Here is a 17,798-nt window from a genome sequence, read left to right as displayed (position 1 = left end):
TGTAAAACTGCTTTGTGTTCTGTTAATTCATCTCACAGATTTACAGCTTTCCCCTCAAGAAGCCTGTGAGTAACTGCTTTGTTTTCTGTTAATTCATCTCAGAGAGTTACAGCTTTCCCCTCAGTAAGCCTTTATCTAAGACTGTTCTTGTGGAATTTGCAAAGTGATATTTGGAAGTCCATAGAAAGCTATGGTGAAAAAGGAAATATCTTCCGTTAAAAACTGGAAAGAAGCTTTCTGAGAAACTGCTTTGTGTTCTCGTAATTCATCTCACAGAGTTACAGCATTCCCCTCAATAAGCCTTCCTCTAAGACAGTTCTTGTGGAATTTGCAAAGTGATATTTGGAAGTCCATAGAAAGCTATGGTGAAAAAGGAAATATCTTCCGTTAAAAACAGGAAAAAAGCTTTCTGAGAAACTGCTTTGTGTTCTGTTAATTCATCTCACAGAGTTACAGCTTTTCCTTCAAAAGCCTTTCGCTAAGACTGTTCTTCTGGAATTTGGAAAGTGTTATTTGGAAGCTCATAGAGGGTTACGGTGAAAAAGGAAATATCTTCCGTTAAAAACTGGAAAGAAGCTATCTGAGGAACTGCTTTGTGTTCTGTTAATTCATCTCACAGAGTTACAGCTTTCCCCTCAAGAAGCCTTTCGCTAAGACTGTACTTGTGGAATTTGCAAAGTGATATTTGGAAGCCCATAGAGGGCTACGGTAAAAAAGGAAATATCTTCCATTAAAAACTGGAAAGAAGCTTTCTGAGAAACTGGTTTGTGTTCTGTTAATTCATCTCACACAGTTACAGCTTTCCCCTCAAGAATCCTTTGGCTAAGACTGTTCTTGTGGAATCTGCAATGTGATATTTGGAAGCCCTTAGAGGGCTACTGTGTAAAGGAAATATCTTCCATTAAAAACTGGAAAGAAGCTTTCTGAGGAACTGATTTGTGTTCTGGTAATTCATCTCACAGAGTTACAGCTTTCCCCTCAAAAAGCCTTTCGCTAAGACTGTTCTTGTGGAATTTGCAAAGTGATATTTGGAAGTCCATAGAGGGCTATGCTGAAAAAGGAAATATCTTCCGTTAAAAACTGGAAAGAAGCATTCTGAGAAACTGCTTTGTGTTCTGTTAATTCATCTCACAGAGTTACAGCTTTCCCTTCAAGAAGCCTTTCGCTAAGGCTGTTCTCGTGGAATTTGCAAAGTGATATTTGCAACACCATAGAAACCTACGGTGAAAGAGGAAATGTCTTCCGTTAAAAACTGGAAAGAAGCTTTCTGTGATACTGCTTTGTGTTCTGTTAATTCATCTCACAGAGTTACAGCTTTCCCTTCAAGAAGACTTTCGCTAAGTCTGTTCTTGTGGAATTTGGAAAGTGATATTTGGAATCCCATAGAGGGCTATGGTGAAAAAGGAAATATCTTCCGTTAAAAACTGGAAAGAAGCTTTCTGAGAAACTGCTTTGAAGTCTGTTAATTCGTCTAACAGAGTTACAGCTCTCCCTTCCAGAAGCCTTTTGCTAACGCTGCTCTTCTGGAATTTGCAAAGCGATATTTAGAAGCCCATAGAGGGCTATGGTGAAAAAGGAAATATATGCAGTTAAAAACTGGAAAAAAGCTGTGTGAGTAACTGCTTTGTGTTCTGTTTATTCATCTCACAGAGTTACAGCTTTCCCCTCAATAAGCCTTTCGCTAAGACTGTTCTTGTGGAATTTGCAAAGTGATATTTGGAAGCCCATAGAGGGCTATGGTGAAAAAGGAAATATCTTCCGTTAAAAACTGGAAAGAAGCTTTCTGAGAAACTGCTTTGTGTTCTGTTAATTCATCTCACAGAGTTACAGCTTTCCCCTCAAGAAGCCTTTCGCTAAGACTGCTCTTGTGGAATTTGCAATGTGATATTTGGAAGCACAGAGAGGGCTATGGTGAAAAAGGAAATATCTTTCGTTAAAAACTGGAAAGAAGCTTTCTGAGAAACTGCTTGGTGTTTTGTTAATTCATCTAACAGAGTTACAGCTTTCCCATCAAGAAGCCTTTTGCTACGGCTGTTCTTCTGGAATTTGCAAAGAGATATTTGGAAGCCCATAGAGTTCTATGGTGAAAAAGGAAATATATTCAGTTAAAAACTGGAAAGAAGCTGTGTGAGTAACTGCTTTGTGTTCTGTTATTTCATCTCACAGAGTTACAGCTTTCCCCTCAATAAGCCTTCCTCTAAGACTGTTCTTGTGGAATTTGCAATGTGATATTTGGAAATCCATAGAAAGCTATGGTGAAAAAGGAAATATCTTCCGTTAGAAACTGGAAAGAAGCTTTCTGAGAAACTGCTTTGTGTTCTGTTAATTCATCTCACAGAGTTACAGCTTTCCCTTCAAGAAGCCTTTCGCTAGGACTGTTCTTCTGGAATTTGGAAAGTGATATTTGGAAGCTCATAGAGGGTTATGGTGAAAAAAGAAATATCTTCCGTTAAAAACTGGAAAAAAGCTTTCTGAGAAACTGCTTTGTGTTCTGTTAATTCATCTCACAGAGTTACAGCTTTCCCCTCAATAATCCTTTGGCTAAGACTGTTCTTGTGGAATTTGCATTGTGATATTTGGAAGCCCATAGAGGGCTACTGTGAAAAAGGAAATATCTTCCATTAAAAACTGGAAAGAAGCTTTCTGAGAAACTGCTTTGTGTTCTGTTAATTCATCTCACAGAGTTACAGCTTTCCCCTCAAGAAGCCTTTCGCTAAGACTGCTCTTGTGGAATTTGCAATGTGATATTTGGAAGCACAGAGAGGGCTATGGTGAAAAAGGAAATACCTTTCTTTAAAAACGGGAAAGAAGCTTTCTGAGAAACTGCTTTGTGTTCTGTTTATTCATCTCACAGAGTTACAGCTTTCCCTTCAAGAAGCCTTTCGCTAACACTGTTCTTCTGGAATTTGGAAAGTGATATTTGGAAGCTCATAGAGGGTTATGGTGAAAAAGGAAATATCTTTCGTTAAAAACTGGAAAGAAGCTTTCTGAGAAACTGCTTTGTGTTCTGTTAATTCATCTCACAGAGTTACAGATTTCCCCTCAAGAATCCTTTGGCTAAGAATGTTCTTGTGGAATTTGCAATGTGATATTTGGAAGCCCGTAGAGGGCTACTGTGAAAAAGGAAATATCTTCCATTAAAAACGGGAAAGATGCTTTCTGAAAAACTGCTTTGTGTTCTGTTAATTCATCTCACAGAGTTACAGCTTTCCCCTCAAGAGTCCTTTCTCTAAGACTGTTCTTTTATATTTTGAAAAGTGATATTTGGAAGCACATAGAGCGCTATGGTGAAAAAGGAATATCTACCGTTAAAAACTGGAAGAAGCTTTCTGAGAAACTGCTTTGTGTTCTCGTAATTCATCTCACAGAGTTACAGCTTTCCCCTCAAGAAGACTTTCACTAAGACTGTTCTTGTGGAATTTGCAAAGTGATAATTGGAAGCCCATAGAGGGCTATGGTGAAAAAGGAAATATCCTGCGTTAAAAACTGGAAAGAAGCTTTCTGAAAAACTGCTTTGTGTTCTGTTAATTCATCTCACAGAGTTACAGCTTTCCCCTCAAGAAGACTTTCGCTAAGACTGCTCTTGTGGAATTTGCAATGTGATATTTGAAAGCACAGAGAGGGCTATGGTGAAAAAGGAAATATCTTTCGTTAAAAACGGGAAAGAAGCTTTCCGAGAAACTGCTTTGAAGTCTGTTAATTCATCTAACAGAGTTACAGCTTTCCCTTCAAGAAGCCTTTTGCTAAGGCTGTTCTTCTGGAATTTGGAAAGCGATATTTGGAAGCCCATAGAGGGCTATGGTGAAAAAGGAAATATCTTCCGTTAAAAACTGGAAAGAATCTTTCTGAGAAACTGCTTTGTGTTCTGTTAATTCATCTCAAAGTGTTACATCTTCATCTTCTAGAAGCCTTTCGCTAAGGCCTTTCTTGGGGAATTTCCAAAGTGATATTTGGAACCCATAGAGGTCTACGGTGAAAAAGGAAATATCTTCAGTTAAAAACTGGAAAGAATCTTTCTCAGAAACTTCTTTGTGTTCTGCTATTTCATCTCACAGAGTTACATCATTCCCTTCAAGAAACCTTTCGCTAAGTCTGTTCTTGGGGAATTTGGAAACTAATGTTTGGAGGCCCACAGAGGGCTATGGTGAAAAAGGAAATATCTTTCATTAAAAACTGGAAAGAAGCTTTCTGATAAACTGCTTTTGTGTTCTGTTAATTCATCTCAGAGAGCTACAGGTTTCCCTTCAAGAAGCCTTTGGCTAAGACTGTTCTTGTGTAATTTGCAATGTGATATTTGGAAGCCCATAGACGGCTATAGTGAAAAAGGAAATATCTTCCGTTAAAAACTGGAAAGAAGCTTTCTGAAAACTGCTTTGTGTTCTGTTAATTCATCTCACAGTGTTACATGTTTCGCTTCAAGACGCCTTTCGCTAAGGCTGTTCTTGTGGAATTTGGAAAGTGATATTTGGAAGTCCATTGAGGGCTATGGTGAAAAAGGAAATAACTTCCATTAAAAAGTGGAAAGAACCTTTCTGAGAAACTGCTTTGTGTTCTGTTAATTCATCTCACTGAGTTACAGCTTTCCCCTCAAGAAGCCCTTCGGTAAGGTTGTTCTTTTGGAATTTGCAAAGTGATATTTGGAACCCCTTAGAGCGCTATGGTGAAAAAGGAAATATCTTCCGTTAAAAACTGGAAAGAAGCTTTCTGAGAAACTGCCTTGAAGTCTGTTAATTCATCTGACAGAGTTACAGCTTTCCCTTCAAGAAGCCTTTTGGTAAGGCTGTTCTTCTGGAATTTGCAAAGCGATATATGGAAGCCCATAGAGTTCTATGGTGAAAAGATAAATATCTTCCGTTAAAAACTGGAAAGAATTTTTCTGAGAAACTGCTTTGTGTTCTGATAATTCATCTCACAGAGTTACAGCTTTCCCCTCAAAAAGCCTTTTGCTAAGACTGTTCTTGTGGAATTTGGAAAGTGATATTTGGAAGCCCATAGAGCGCTATGGTGAAAAAGGAAATATCTCCCGTTAAGAACTGGAAAGAAGCTTTCTGAGAAACTGCTTTGTGTGTTGTTAATTCATCTCACAGAGTTTCAGCTTTCCCTTCAAGAAGCCTTTCGCTAAGACTCTTCTTGTGGAATTTGGAAAATGATGTTAGGAAGCCCGTAGAAGGCAATGGTGAAAAAAAAAAATCTTCCGTTAAAAACTGGAAAGAAGCATTGTGAAAAACTGCTTTTTGTTCTGTTAATTCATTTCACAGAGTTACAGCTTTCCCATCAAGAAGCCTTTCCCTAAGACTGCTCTTGTGGAATTTGCAATGTGATATTTGGAAGCCCTTAGAGGGCTATGGTGAAAAAGGAAATATCATCCATTAAAAACTGGATAGAAGCATTCTGAAAAACTGCTTTGTGTTCTGTTAATTCATCTCACAGAGTTACAGCTTTCCCTTCAAGACGCCTTTCGCAAAGACTGTTCTTCTGGAATTTGGAAAGTGATATTTGGAAGCTCATGGAGGGCTATGGTGAAAAAGGAAATATCTTCCGTTAAAAACTGGAAAGAAGCTTTCTGTGATACTGCTTTGTGTTCTGTTAATTCATCTCACAGAGTTACAGCTTTCCCCTCAAGAAGCCTTTCGGTAAGACTGTTCTTGTGGAATTTTCTATGTGATATTTGGAAGCCCACAGATGGCTATGGTTTAAAAGGAAATATCTTCCGTTAAAAACTGGAAAGAAGCTTTCTGAGAAACTGCTTTGTGTTCTGTTAATTCATCTCACAGAGTTACATCTTTCCCTTCAAGATGCCTTTCGCTAAGGCTTTTCTTGTGGAATTTTCAATGTGATATTAGGAAGCCCATAGAGGGCTATGGTGAAAAAGGAATATCTTCCGTTAAAAACTGGAAAGAAGCTTTCTGAAAAACTGCTTTGTGTTCTGTTAATTTATCTCACAGAGTTACAGTTTTCCCCTCAAGAAGCCTTTCGCTAAGACTGCTCATGTGGAATTTGCAATGGGATATTTGGAAGCACAGAGAGGGCTATGGTGAAAAAGGAAATATCTTTCGTTAAAAATTGGAAAGAAGCTTTCCGAGAAACTGCTTTGAAGTCTTTTAATTCATCTAACAGAGATAAGCTTTCCCTTCAAGGAGCCTTTTGCTAAGGCTGTTCTTCTGGTATTTGCAAAGCGATATTTGGAAGCCCATAGAGTTCTATGGTGAAAAAGGAAATATATTCATTTAAAAACTGGAAAGAAGCTGTGTGAATAACTGTTTTGTGTTCTGTTAATTCATCTCACAGAGTTACAGCTTTCCCCTCAATAAGCCTTTCTTTAAGACTGTTCTTGTGGAATTTGCAAAGTGATATTTGGAAGTCCATTGAAAGCTATGGTGAAAAAGGAAATATCTTCCGTTAAAAACTGGAAAGAAGCTTTCTGAGAAACTGCTTTGTGTTCTGTTAATTCATCTCACAGAGTTACAGCTTTCCCTTCAAGAGTCCTTTCGCTAAGACTGTTCTTGTATAATTTGCAAAGTGATATTTGGAAGCACATAGAGCGCTATGGTGAAAAAGGAAATATCTTCCGTTAAAAACTGGAAAGAAGCTTTCTGAGAAACTCCTTTGTGTTCTCGTAATTCATCTCACAGAGTTACAGCTTTCCCCTCAAGAAGCCTTTCGCTAAGACTGTTCTTGTGGAATTTGCAAAGTGATATTTGGAAGCCCATAGAGGGCTATGGTGAAAAAGGAAATATCTTCCGTTAAAAACTGGAGAGAAGCTTTCTGAGAAACTGCTTTGTGTTCTGCTAATTCATCTCACAGAGTTACAGCTTTCCCCTCAAGAAGCCTTTCGCTAAGACTGCTCTTGTGGAATTTGCAATGTGATATTTGGAAGCACAGAGAGGGCTATGGTGAAAAAGGAAATATCTTTCGTTAAAAACTGGAAAGAAGCTTTCTGAGAAACTGCTTTGAAGTCTGTTAATTCATCTAGCAGTTACAGCTTTCCCTTCAAGAAGCCTTTTGCTAAGGCTGTTCTTCTGGAATTTGCAAAGCGATATTTGGAAGCCCATAGAGTTCTATGGTGAAAAAGGAAATATATTCAGTTAAAAACTGGAAAGAAGCTTTCTGAGAAACTGCTTTGTGTTCTGTTAATTCATCTCACAGAGTTACAGCTTTCCCTTCAAGAAGCCTTTCCCTAGGACTGTTCTTCTGGAATTTGGAAAGTGATATTTGGAAGCTCAAAGAGGGTTATGGTGAAAAAGGAAATATCTTCCGTTAAAAACTGGAAAGAAGCTTTCTGAGAAACTGGTTTGTGTTCTGTTGTTTCATCTTACGGAGTTAGAGCTTTCCCCTCAAGAAGCCTTTCGCTAATACTGTTCTTGTGGAATTTTCAAAGTGATATTTGGAAGCCCATAGAAAGCTACGGTGAAAAAGGAAATATATTCCGTTAAAAACTGGAAATAAGCTTCCTGAGAAACTGATTTGTGTTCTGTTAATTCATCTCACGGAGTTCCAGCTTTCCCATCAAGTAGCCTTTCGCTAAGACTGTTCTTATGGAATTTGCAAACTGATATTTGGAAGCCCGTAGAGGGCTATAGTGAAAAAGGAAAAATCTTTCGTAAAAATGGGAAAGAAGCTTTCTGAGAAACTGCTTTGTGTTCTGTTAATTCATCTCGCAGAGTTACATCTTTCCCTTCCAGAAGCCTTTCGCTAAGGCTTTTCCTGTGGAATTCGCAAAGTGATATTTGGAAGCCCTTAGAGGGCTATGGTGAAAAAGGAAATATCTTCCGTTAAAAACTTGAAAGAAGCTTTCTGAGAAACTGCTTTGTGTTCTGTCAATTCATCTCACAGAGCTACAGCTTTCCCCTCAAGAAGCCTATTGCCAAGACTGTCCTTGTGGAATTTGGTGAGTGATATTTGGAAGCCTATAGTGAGCTATAGTGAAAAAGGAAATATCTTCCGCTAAAAACTGGAAAGAAGCCTTCTGAGAAACTGGTTTGTGTTCCGTTAATTCATCTCACAGCAATACATCTTTATCTTCAAGGAGCCTTTCGCTGAGGTTTTTCTTGTGGAATTTGGAATGTGATATTTGGAAGCCCATAGAGGGCTATGGTGAAAAAGGAAATAACTTCCGTTAAAAACTGGAAAGAAGCTTTCTGAGGAACCGCTTTGTGTTCTGTTAATTCATCTCACAGAGTGCCAGCTTTCCCTTCAAGAAGCCTTTCGCTAAGACTCTTCTTATGGAATTGGCAAAGTGATATTTGGAAGCCCATATAGAGCTATGGTGAAAAAGGAAATATCTTCCGTTAAAAACAGGAAGGAAGCTTTCTGAGAAACTGCTTTTTGTTCTGTTAATTCATCTCGCAGAGTTACAGCTTTCCCTTCAAGAAGCCTTTCGCTAAGGCTGTTCTTGTGGAATTTGAAAAGTGATATTTGGAAGCCCATATAGGGCTATGGTGAAAAAGGAAATATCTTCCGTTAAAAACTGGAAAGAAATTTTCTGAGAAACTGCTTTGTGTTCTGTTAATTCATCTCACAGAGTTACATGTTTCCTTTCAAGACGCCTTTCGCTAAGGCTTTTCTTGTGGAATTTGGAAAGTGATATTTGGCAGCCCATATAGGGCTATGGTGAAAAAGGAAATATCTTCTGTTAAAAATTCGAAAGAAGCTTTCTGAGAAACTGGTTTGTGTTCTGTTATTTCATCTTACGGAGTTAGAGCTTTCCCCTCAAGAAGCCTTTCGCTAATACTGTTCTTGTGGAATTTTCAAAGTGATATTTGGAAGCCCATAGAAAGCTACGGTGAAAAAGGAAATATCTTCCGTTAAAAACTGGAAATAAGCTTTCTGAGAAACTGATTTGTGTTCTGTTAATTCATCTCACAGAGTTCCAGCTTTCCCATCAAGTAGCCTTTCGCTAAGACTGTTCTTATGGAATTTGCAAAGTGATATTTGGAAGCCCGTAGAGGGCTATAGTGAAAAAGGAAAAATCTTTCGTAAAAATGGGAAAGAAGCTTTCTGAGAAACTGCTTTGTGTTCTGTTAATTCATCTCGCAGAGTTACATCTTTCCCTTCCAGAAGCCTTTCGCTAAGGCTTTTCCTGTGGAATTCGCAAAGTGATATTTGGAATCCCTTAGGGGGCTATGGTGAAAAAGGAAATATCTTAGTTTAAAAAATGGAAAGAAGCTTTCTGAGAAACTGCTTTGTGTTCTGTTAATTCATCTCACAGAGTTACAGATTTCACCTCAAGAAGCCTTTCGCTAAGACTGTCCTTGTGGAATTTGGTGAGTGATATTTGGAAGCCTATAGTGGGCTATGGTGAAAAAGGAAATATCTTCCGTTAAAAACTGGAAAGAAGCTTTCTGAGGAACTGCTTTGTGCTCTCTTAATTCATCTCAGAGTGTTACATTTTTATCATCAAGAAGCCTTTCTCTAAGGCTTTCCTTGTGGAATTTGGAAAGTGATATTAGGAAGCCCATAGAGAGCTATGGTGAAAAAGGAAATATCTTCCGTGAAAAACTGGAAAGAATCTTTCTCGGAAATTTCCTTGAAGTCTGTTAATTCATCTAATAAAGTTACAGCTTTCCCTTCAAGAAGCCTTTTGCTAAGGCTGTTCTACTGTAATTTGCAAAGGGATATTTGGAATCCCATAGAGGGCTATGGTGAAAAAGGATATATCCTCCGTTAAAAACTGGAAAGAAGTTTTCTCAGAAATTGCTTTGTGTTCTGTTAATTCATCACACAGAGTTACATCTTTCCCTTCAAGAAGCCTTTCGCTAAGGCTGTTCTTGTGGAATTTGGAAAGTGATATTTGGAAGCCTATAGAAGGTTATTTTGAAAAACGAAATATCTTCCATTAAATACTGGAAAGAAGTTTTCTGAGAAACTGATTTGTGTTCTGTTATTTCATCTTACAGAGTTACAGCTTTCCCCTCAAGAAGCCTTTTGCTAATACTGTTCTTGTGGAATTTGCAAAGTGATATTTGGAAGCCCATAGTAATCTATATTGAAAAAGGAAATATCTTCCGTTAAAAACTGGATAGAAGCTTTCAGAGAAACTGATTTGTGTTCTGTTAATTCATCTCACAGAGTTCCAGGTTTCCCTTCAAGAAGCCTTTCGCTAAGGCTTTTCCTGTGGAATTTGCAAAGTGATATTTGGAAGCCCATAGAGGGCTATGGTGAAAAAGGAAATATCTTCCGTTAAAAACTGGAAAGAAGCTTTGTGAGAAACTGCTTTGTGTTCTGTCAATTCATCTCACAGAGCTGCAGCTTTCCCCTCAAAAACCCTTCCGCTAAGACAGTCCTTGTGGAATTTGGAGAGAGATATTTGGAAGCCTATAGCGGGCTATGGTGAAAAAGGAAATATCTTCCGTTAAAAACTGGAAAGAAGCTTTCAGAGAAACTGATTTGTGTTCTGTTAATTCATCTCACAGAGTTCTAAGTTTCTCTTCAATAAGCCTTTCGCTAAGACTGTTCTTGTTTAATTTGGAAAGTGACATTTGGAAGCCCATAGAGGGCTATAGTGAAAAAGGAAATATCTTCCGTTATAAACTGTAAAGAAGCTTTCTGAAAAACTGCTTTGTGTTCTGTTAATTCATCTCACAGAGTGCCAGCTTTCCCTTCAAGAAGCCTTTCGCTAAGACTGTTCTTATGGAATTGGCAAAGTGATATTTGCAAGCCATTATAGGGCTATGGTGAAAAAGGAAATATCTTCCGTTAAAAATTGGAAAGAAGCTTTCTGAGAAACTGCTTTGTGTTCTGTTATTTCATCTCACAGAGTTACAGCTTTCCCTTCAAGAAGCCTTCGCTAAGACTGTTCTTGTGGAATTTTCAGAGTGATATTTGGAAGCCCATAGAGGGCTATGGTTAAAAAAGAAATATCTTCCGTTAAAAATTTGAAAGAAGCTTTCTGAGAAACTGCTTTGTGTTCTGTTAATTCATCTAACAAAGTTAAACCTTTATCTTCAAGAATCCTTTCGCTAAAGCTTTTCTTGTGGAATTTGCAAAGTGATATTTGGAAGCCCATAGAAAGCTATGGAGATAAAGGAAATATCTTCCGTTAAAATCTGGAAAGAAACTTTCTGAGAAACTGATTTGTGTTCTGTTAATTCATCTCACAGAGTTACATCTTTCCCTTCTAGAATCTTTTCACTACTTTTCTTGTGGAATTTGGAAAGTGATATTTGGCAGCCCATAGAGGGATATGGTGAAAAAGGAAATATCTTCCGTTAAAACTGGAAATAAGCTTTCTGAGAAACTGCTTTGTGTTCTGTTAATTCATCTCACAGAGTTACATCTTAATCTTCAAGAATCCCTTCGCTAAGACTGTTCTCGTGGAATTCGCAAAGTGATATTTGGAAGCCCATAGAAGGCTATGGTTAAAAAGGAAATATCTTCCGTTAAAAACTGGAAATAAGCTTTCTGAGAAACTGCTTTGTGTTCTGTTAATTCATCTCACAGAGTTACAGCTTTCCCTTCAAGATGCCTTTCGCTAAGGCTTTTCTTGTGGAATTTGGAAAGTGATATTTGGAAGACCATAGAAAGCTATGGAGATAAAGGAAATATCTTCCGTTAAAAACAAGAAAGAAGATTTCTGAGAACAGCTTTGTGTTCTGTTAATTCATCTCACAGAGTTACACCTTTATCTTCAAGAATCCCTTCGCTAAGACTGTTCTCGTGGAATTCGCAAAGTGATATTTGGAAGCCCATAGAGGGCTATGGTGAAAAAAGAAATATCTTTTTTTAAGAACTGGAAAGAAGCTTTCTGAGAAACTGCTTTGTGTTCTGTTAATTCATCTCAAAGAGTTACAGCTTTATCTTCAAGAATCCGTTCGCTAAGGCTTTTCTTGTGGAATTTGGAAAGTGATATTTGGAAGCCCATAGAAAGCCACGGATATAAAGGAAATATCTTCCATTAAAAACTGGAAAGAAGCTTTCTGAGAAACTGCTTTGTGTTCCGTTAATTAATCACACAGAATTACATCTTTCCCTTCTAGAATCCTTTCCCTAAGGCTTTTCTTTTGGAATTTGCGAAGTGATATTTGGAAGCCCAGAGACGACTATGGTGAAAAATGAAATATCTTCCGTTACAAACTGGAAAGAAGCTTTCTGAGAAACTGCTTTGTGTTCTGTTAATTCATCTCACAGAGTTACATCTTTCCCTTCTAGAATCCTTTCACTAAGGCTTTTCTTGTGGAATTTGCAAAGTGATATTTGGCAGCCCATAGAGGGATATGGTGCAAAAGGAAATATCTTCCGTTAAAAACTGGAAAGAAGCTTTCTGAGAAACTGCTTCGTGTTCAGTTAATTCACCTCACAGAGTTACATCTTTATCTTCAAGAATCCTTTCGCTAACGCTTTTCTTGTGGAATTTGGAAAGTGATATTTGGAAGCCCATAGAAAGATAAGGAGATAAAGGAAATATCTTCCGTTAAAAGCTGGAAAGAAGCTTTCTGAGAAACTGCTTTGTGTTCTGTTAATTCATCTCACAGAGTTACAGCTTTCCCCTCAAGAAGGCTTTCGCTAAGACTGTTCTCGTAAAATTTGGAAAGTGATATTTGGAAGCCCTTAGAGGGCTATGGTGAAAAAGAAAATATCTTCCGTTCGCTAAGGCTTTTCTTGTGGAATTTGGAAAGTGATATTTGGAAGCCCATAGAAAGCCACGGAGATAAAGGAAATATCTTCCATTAAAAATGGAAAGAAGCTTTCTGAGAAACTGCTTTGTGTTCTGTTAATTCATCTCATAGAGATACAGCTTTCCCTTCAAGAGGCCTTTTGCTAAGACTGTTCTTGTGGAATTTGCAAAGTGATATTTGGAAGCCCATAGAGGACTATGGTGAAAAAGGAAATATCTTCCGTTAAAAACTGGAAAGAAGCTTTCTGAGAAACTGCTTTGTGTTCTGTTAATTCATCTCACAGACTTACAGCTTTCCCCTCAAGAAGCATTTCGCTAAGTCTGTTCTTTTGCAATTTGGAAAGGGATATTTAAATCCCATAGAGTTCTATGGTGAAAAAGGAAATATCTTCCATTAAAAACTGGAAACAAGCTTTCTGAGAAACTGCTTTGTGTTCTGTTAATTCGTCTCACAGAGTTACAGCTTTCCCTTCATGAAGCCTTTCGCTAAGGCTGTTCTTGTGAAATATGGAAAGCGATATTTGGAAGCAAATAGAGGGCTATGGTGAAAAATGAAATATCTTCCATTAAAAACTGGAAAGAATCTTTCTGAGAAACTGCTTTGTGTTCTGTTAATTCATCTCACCGAGTTACATCTTTATCTTCAAGATTCCTTTCGCTAAGGCTTTTCTTGTGGAATTTGGAAAGTGATATTTGGAAGCCCTTAGAAAGCTATGGAGATAAGGGAAATATCTTCCGTTAAAAACTGGAAACAAGCTTTCTGAGAAACTGCTTTGTGTTCTGTTAATTCATCTCACAGAGTTACAGCTTTTCCCTTAAGAAGCCTTTCGCTAAGACTGCTCTTGTAATATTTGCAAAGTGATATTTGGAAGCCCAAAGAGGTCTGTGGTGAAAAAGGAAATATCTTCCGTTAAAAACTGGAAAGAAGCTTTCTGAGAAACTGCTTTGTGTTCAGTTAATTAATCTCACAGAGTTACATCTTTCCCTTCTGGAATCCTTTCGCTAAGGCTTTTCTTGTGGAATTTGCAAAGTTATATTTGGAAGTCCAAAGAGGGCTATGGTGAAAAAGGAAATATCTTCCGCTACAAACTGGAAAGAAGCTTTCTGAGAAACTGCTTTGTGTTCTGTTAATTCATCTCACAGAGTTACATCTTTCCCTTCAAGAAGCCTTTCGCTAAGGCTGTTCTTGTGGAATTTGGAAGGTGATATTTGGAAGCCCATAGAGGGCTATGGTGAAAAAGGAAATATCTTCCGTTAAAAACTGGAAAGAAGCTTTCTGAGAAACTGCTTTGTGTTGTGTTAATTTATCTCACGGAGTTACACCTTTATCTTCAAGAACCCTTTCGCTAAGGCTTTTCTTGGGGAATTTGGAAAGTGATATTTGGGAGCCCATAGAAAGCTATGGAGATAAAGGAAATATCTTCCGTTAAAAACTGGAAAGAAGCTTTCTGAGAAACTGCTTTGTGTTCTGTTAATTCATCTCACAGAGTTACAGCTTTTCCTTCAATAAGCCTTTTGCTAAGACTGTTCTTGTGGAATTTGCAAAGTGATATTTGGAAGCCCATAGAGGGCTATGGTGAAAAAGTAAATATCTTCCGTTAAAAACTGGAAAGAAGCTTTCTGAGAAACTGCTTTGTGTTCTGTTAATTCATCTCACAGAGTTACAGCTTTCCCTTCTAGAATCCTTTCACTAAGGCTTTTCTTGTGGAATTTGCAACGTGATATTTGGCAGCCCACAGAGGGATATGATGAAAAAGGAAACATCTTCCGTTAAAACGTGGAAAGAAGCTTTCTGAGAAACTGCTTTGTGTTCTGTTAATTCATCTCACAGAGTTACATCTTTATCTTCAAGAGTCCTTTCGCTAAGGCTTTTCTTGTGGAATTTGGAAAGTGATATTTGGAAGCCCATAGAAAGCTATGGAGATAAAGGAAATATCTTCCGTTAAAACCTGGAAAGAAGCTTTCTGAAAAACTGCTTTGTGTTCTGTTAATTCATCTCATAGAGTTACAGATTTCCCTTTAAAAGCCTTTCGCTAAGACTGTTCTTGTGGAATTTGCAAAGTGATATTTGGAAGCCCTTAGAGGACTATGGTGAAAAAGGAAATATCTTCCCTTACAAACTGGAAAGAAGCTTTCTGAGAAACTGCTTTGTGTTCTGTTAATTCATCTCACAGAGTTACAGCTTTCCACTCAAGAAGCCTTTCGCTAAGACTGTTCTTGTGGAATTTGCAAAGTGATATTTGGAAGCCTATAGAGGGCTATGGTGAAAAAAGTAATATCTTCCGTTAAAAACTGGAAAGAAGCTTTCTGAGAAACTGCTTTGTGTTCTGTTAATTCATCTCACAGAGTTACAGATTTCCCCTCAAGAAGCCTTTCGCTAAGACTGTTCTTGTAAAATTTGCAAAGTGATATTTGGAAGCCCATGGAGGGCTATGGTGAAAAAGGAAATGTCTTCCGGTAAAAACTGGAAAGAAGCTTTCTGAGAAACTGCTTTGTGTTTTGTTAATTCATTTCACAGAGTTACAGCTTTCCCTTCTTGAGTCCTTTCGCTAAGGATTTTCTTGTGGAATTTGCAAAGTGATATTTGGAAGCCCAGAGAGGGCTATGGTGAAAAAGGAAATATCTTCCGTTACAAACCGGAAAGAAGCTTTCTGAGAAACTGCTTTGTGTTCTGTTAATTCATTTCACAGAGTTACAGCTTTCCTTTCAAGAAGCCTTTCGCTAAGATTGTTATTGTGGAATTTGCAAAGTGATATTTGGATGCCCATAGTGGGCTATGGTGAAAAAGGAAATATCTTCCGTTTAAAACTGGAAAGAAGCTTTCTGAGAAACTGCTTTGTGATCTGTTAATTCACCTCACAGAGTTACACCTTTATCTTCAAGAATCCTTTAGCTAAGGCTTTTGTTGTGGAATTTGGAAAGTGGTATTTGAAGCCCATAGAAAGCTATGGAGATAAAGGAAATATCTTCCGTTAAAAACTGGAAAGAAGCTTGCTTAGAAACTGCTTTGTTTTCTGTTAATTCATCTCACAGAGTTACAGCTTTCCCTTCAAGAAGCCTTTCGCTAAGACTGTTCTTGTGGAATTTGTAAAGTGATATTTGGAAGTCCATAGAGGGCTGTGCTGAAAAAGGAAATATCTTCCGTTAAAAACTGGTAAGATGCATCCCAGGGATGAAGCCCACTTGATCATGGTGGATAAGCTTTTTGATGTGCTGCTGAATCCGGTTTGCCAGTATTTTATTGAGGATTTTTGCATCGATGTTCATCAGGGATATTGGTCTAAAATTCTCTTTTTTGGTTGTGTCTCTGCCAGGCTTTGGTATCAGGATGATGTTGGCCTCATAAAATGAGTTAGGGAGGATTCCCTCTTTTTCTATTGATTGGAATAGTTTCAGAAGGAATGGTACCAGCTCCTCCTTGTACCTCTGGTAGAATTCAGCTGTGAATCCATCTGGTCCTGGACTTTTTTTGGTTGGTCGGCTATTAATTATTGCCTCAATTTCAGAGCCTACTGTTGGTCTATTCAGGGATTCAACTTCTTCCTGGTTTAGTCTTGGAAGAGTGTAAGTGTCCAGGAAATTATCCATTTCTTCTAGATTTTCCAGTTTATTTGCCTAGAGGTGTTTATAGTATTCTCTGATGGTAGTTTGTATTTCTGTGGGGTCGCTGGTGATATCCCCTTTATCATTTTTAATTGCGTCGATTTGATTCTTCTCTCTTTTCTTCTTTATTAGTCTTGCTAGTGGTCTGTCAATTTTGTTGATCTTTTCAAAAAACCAACTCCTGGATTCATTGATTTTTTGGAGGGTTTTTTTGTGTCTCTATCTCCTTCAGTTCTGCTCTGATCTTAGTTATTTCTTGCCTTCTGCTAGCTTTCGAATGTGTTTGCTCTTGCTTCTCTAGTTCTTTTAATTGCGATGTTAGAGTGTCAATTTTAGATCTTTCCTGCTTTCTCTTGTGGGCATTTAGTGCTATAAATTTCCCTCTACACACTGCTTTAAATGTGTCCCAGCGATTCTGGTATGTTGTATCTTTGTTCTCATTGGTTTCAAAGAACATCTTTATTTCTGCCTTCATTTCGTTATGTACCCAGTAGTCATTCAGGAGCAGGTTGTTCAGTTTCCATGTAGTTGAGCGGTTTTGATTGAGTTTCTTAGTCCTGAGTTCTAATTTGATTGCACTGTGGTCTGAGAGACAGTTTGTTATAATTTCTGTTCTTGTACATTTGCTGAGGAGTGCTTTACTTCCAATTACGTGGTCAATTTTGGAGTAAGTACGATGTGGTGCTGAGAAGAATGTATATTCTGTTGATTTGGGGTGGAGAGTTCTATAGATGTCTATTAGGTCTGCTTGCTGCAGAGATGAGTTCAATTCCTGGATATCCTTGTTAACTTTCTGTCTCGTTGATCTGTCTAATGTTGCCAGTGGAGTGTTGAAGTCTCCCATTATTATTGTATGGGAGTCTAAGTCTCTTTGTAAGTCTCTAAGGACTTGCTTTATGAATCTGGGTGCTCCTGTATTGGGTGCATATATATTTAGGATAGTTAGCTCTTCCTGTTGAATTGATCCCTTTACCATTATGTAATGGCCTTCTTTGTCTCTTTTGATCTTTGATGGTTTAAAGTCTGTTTTATCAGAGACTAGTATTGCAACCCCCGCTTTTTTTTGTTCTCCATTTGCTTGGTAAATCTTCCTCCATCCCTTTATTTTGAGCCTATGTATGTCTCTGCGTGTGAGATGGGTCTCCTGAATACAGCAGACTGATGGGTCTTGACTCTTTATCCAGTTTGCCAGTCTGTGTCTTTTAATTGGAGCATTTAGTCCATTTACATTTAAGGTTAAGATTGTTATGTGTGAACTTGATCCTGCCATTATGATATTAACTGGTTATTTTGCTCGTTAGTTGATGCAGTTTCTTCCTAGCCTTGATGGTCTTTACATTTTGGCATGTTTTTGCAATGGCTGGTACCAGTTGTTCCTTTCCATGTTTAGTGCTTCCTTCAGGGTCTCTTGTAAGGCAGGCCTAGTGGTGACAAAATCTCTAAGCATTTGCTTATCTGTAAAGGATTTTATTTCTCCTTCACTTATGAAACTTAGTTTGGCTGGATATAAAATTCTGGGTTTAAAATTCTTTTCTTTAAGAATGTTGAATATTGGCCCCCACTCTCTTCTGGCTTGAAGAGT

The sequence above is a fragment of the Chlorocebus sabaeus genome, chromosome 1 (genome assembly GCF_047675955.1).
Source record: "Chlorocebus sabaeus isolate Y175 chromosome 1, mChlSab1.0.hap1, whole genome shotgun sequence".
Classification (NCBI taxonomy): Eukaryota; Metazoa; Chordata; class Mammalia; order Primates; family Cercopithecidae; genus Chlorocebus; species Chlorocebus sabaeus.
This window is presented reverse-complemented; position numbering follows the sequence as displayed.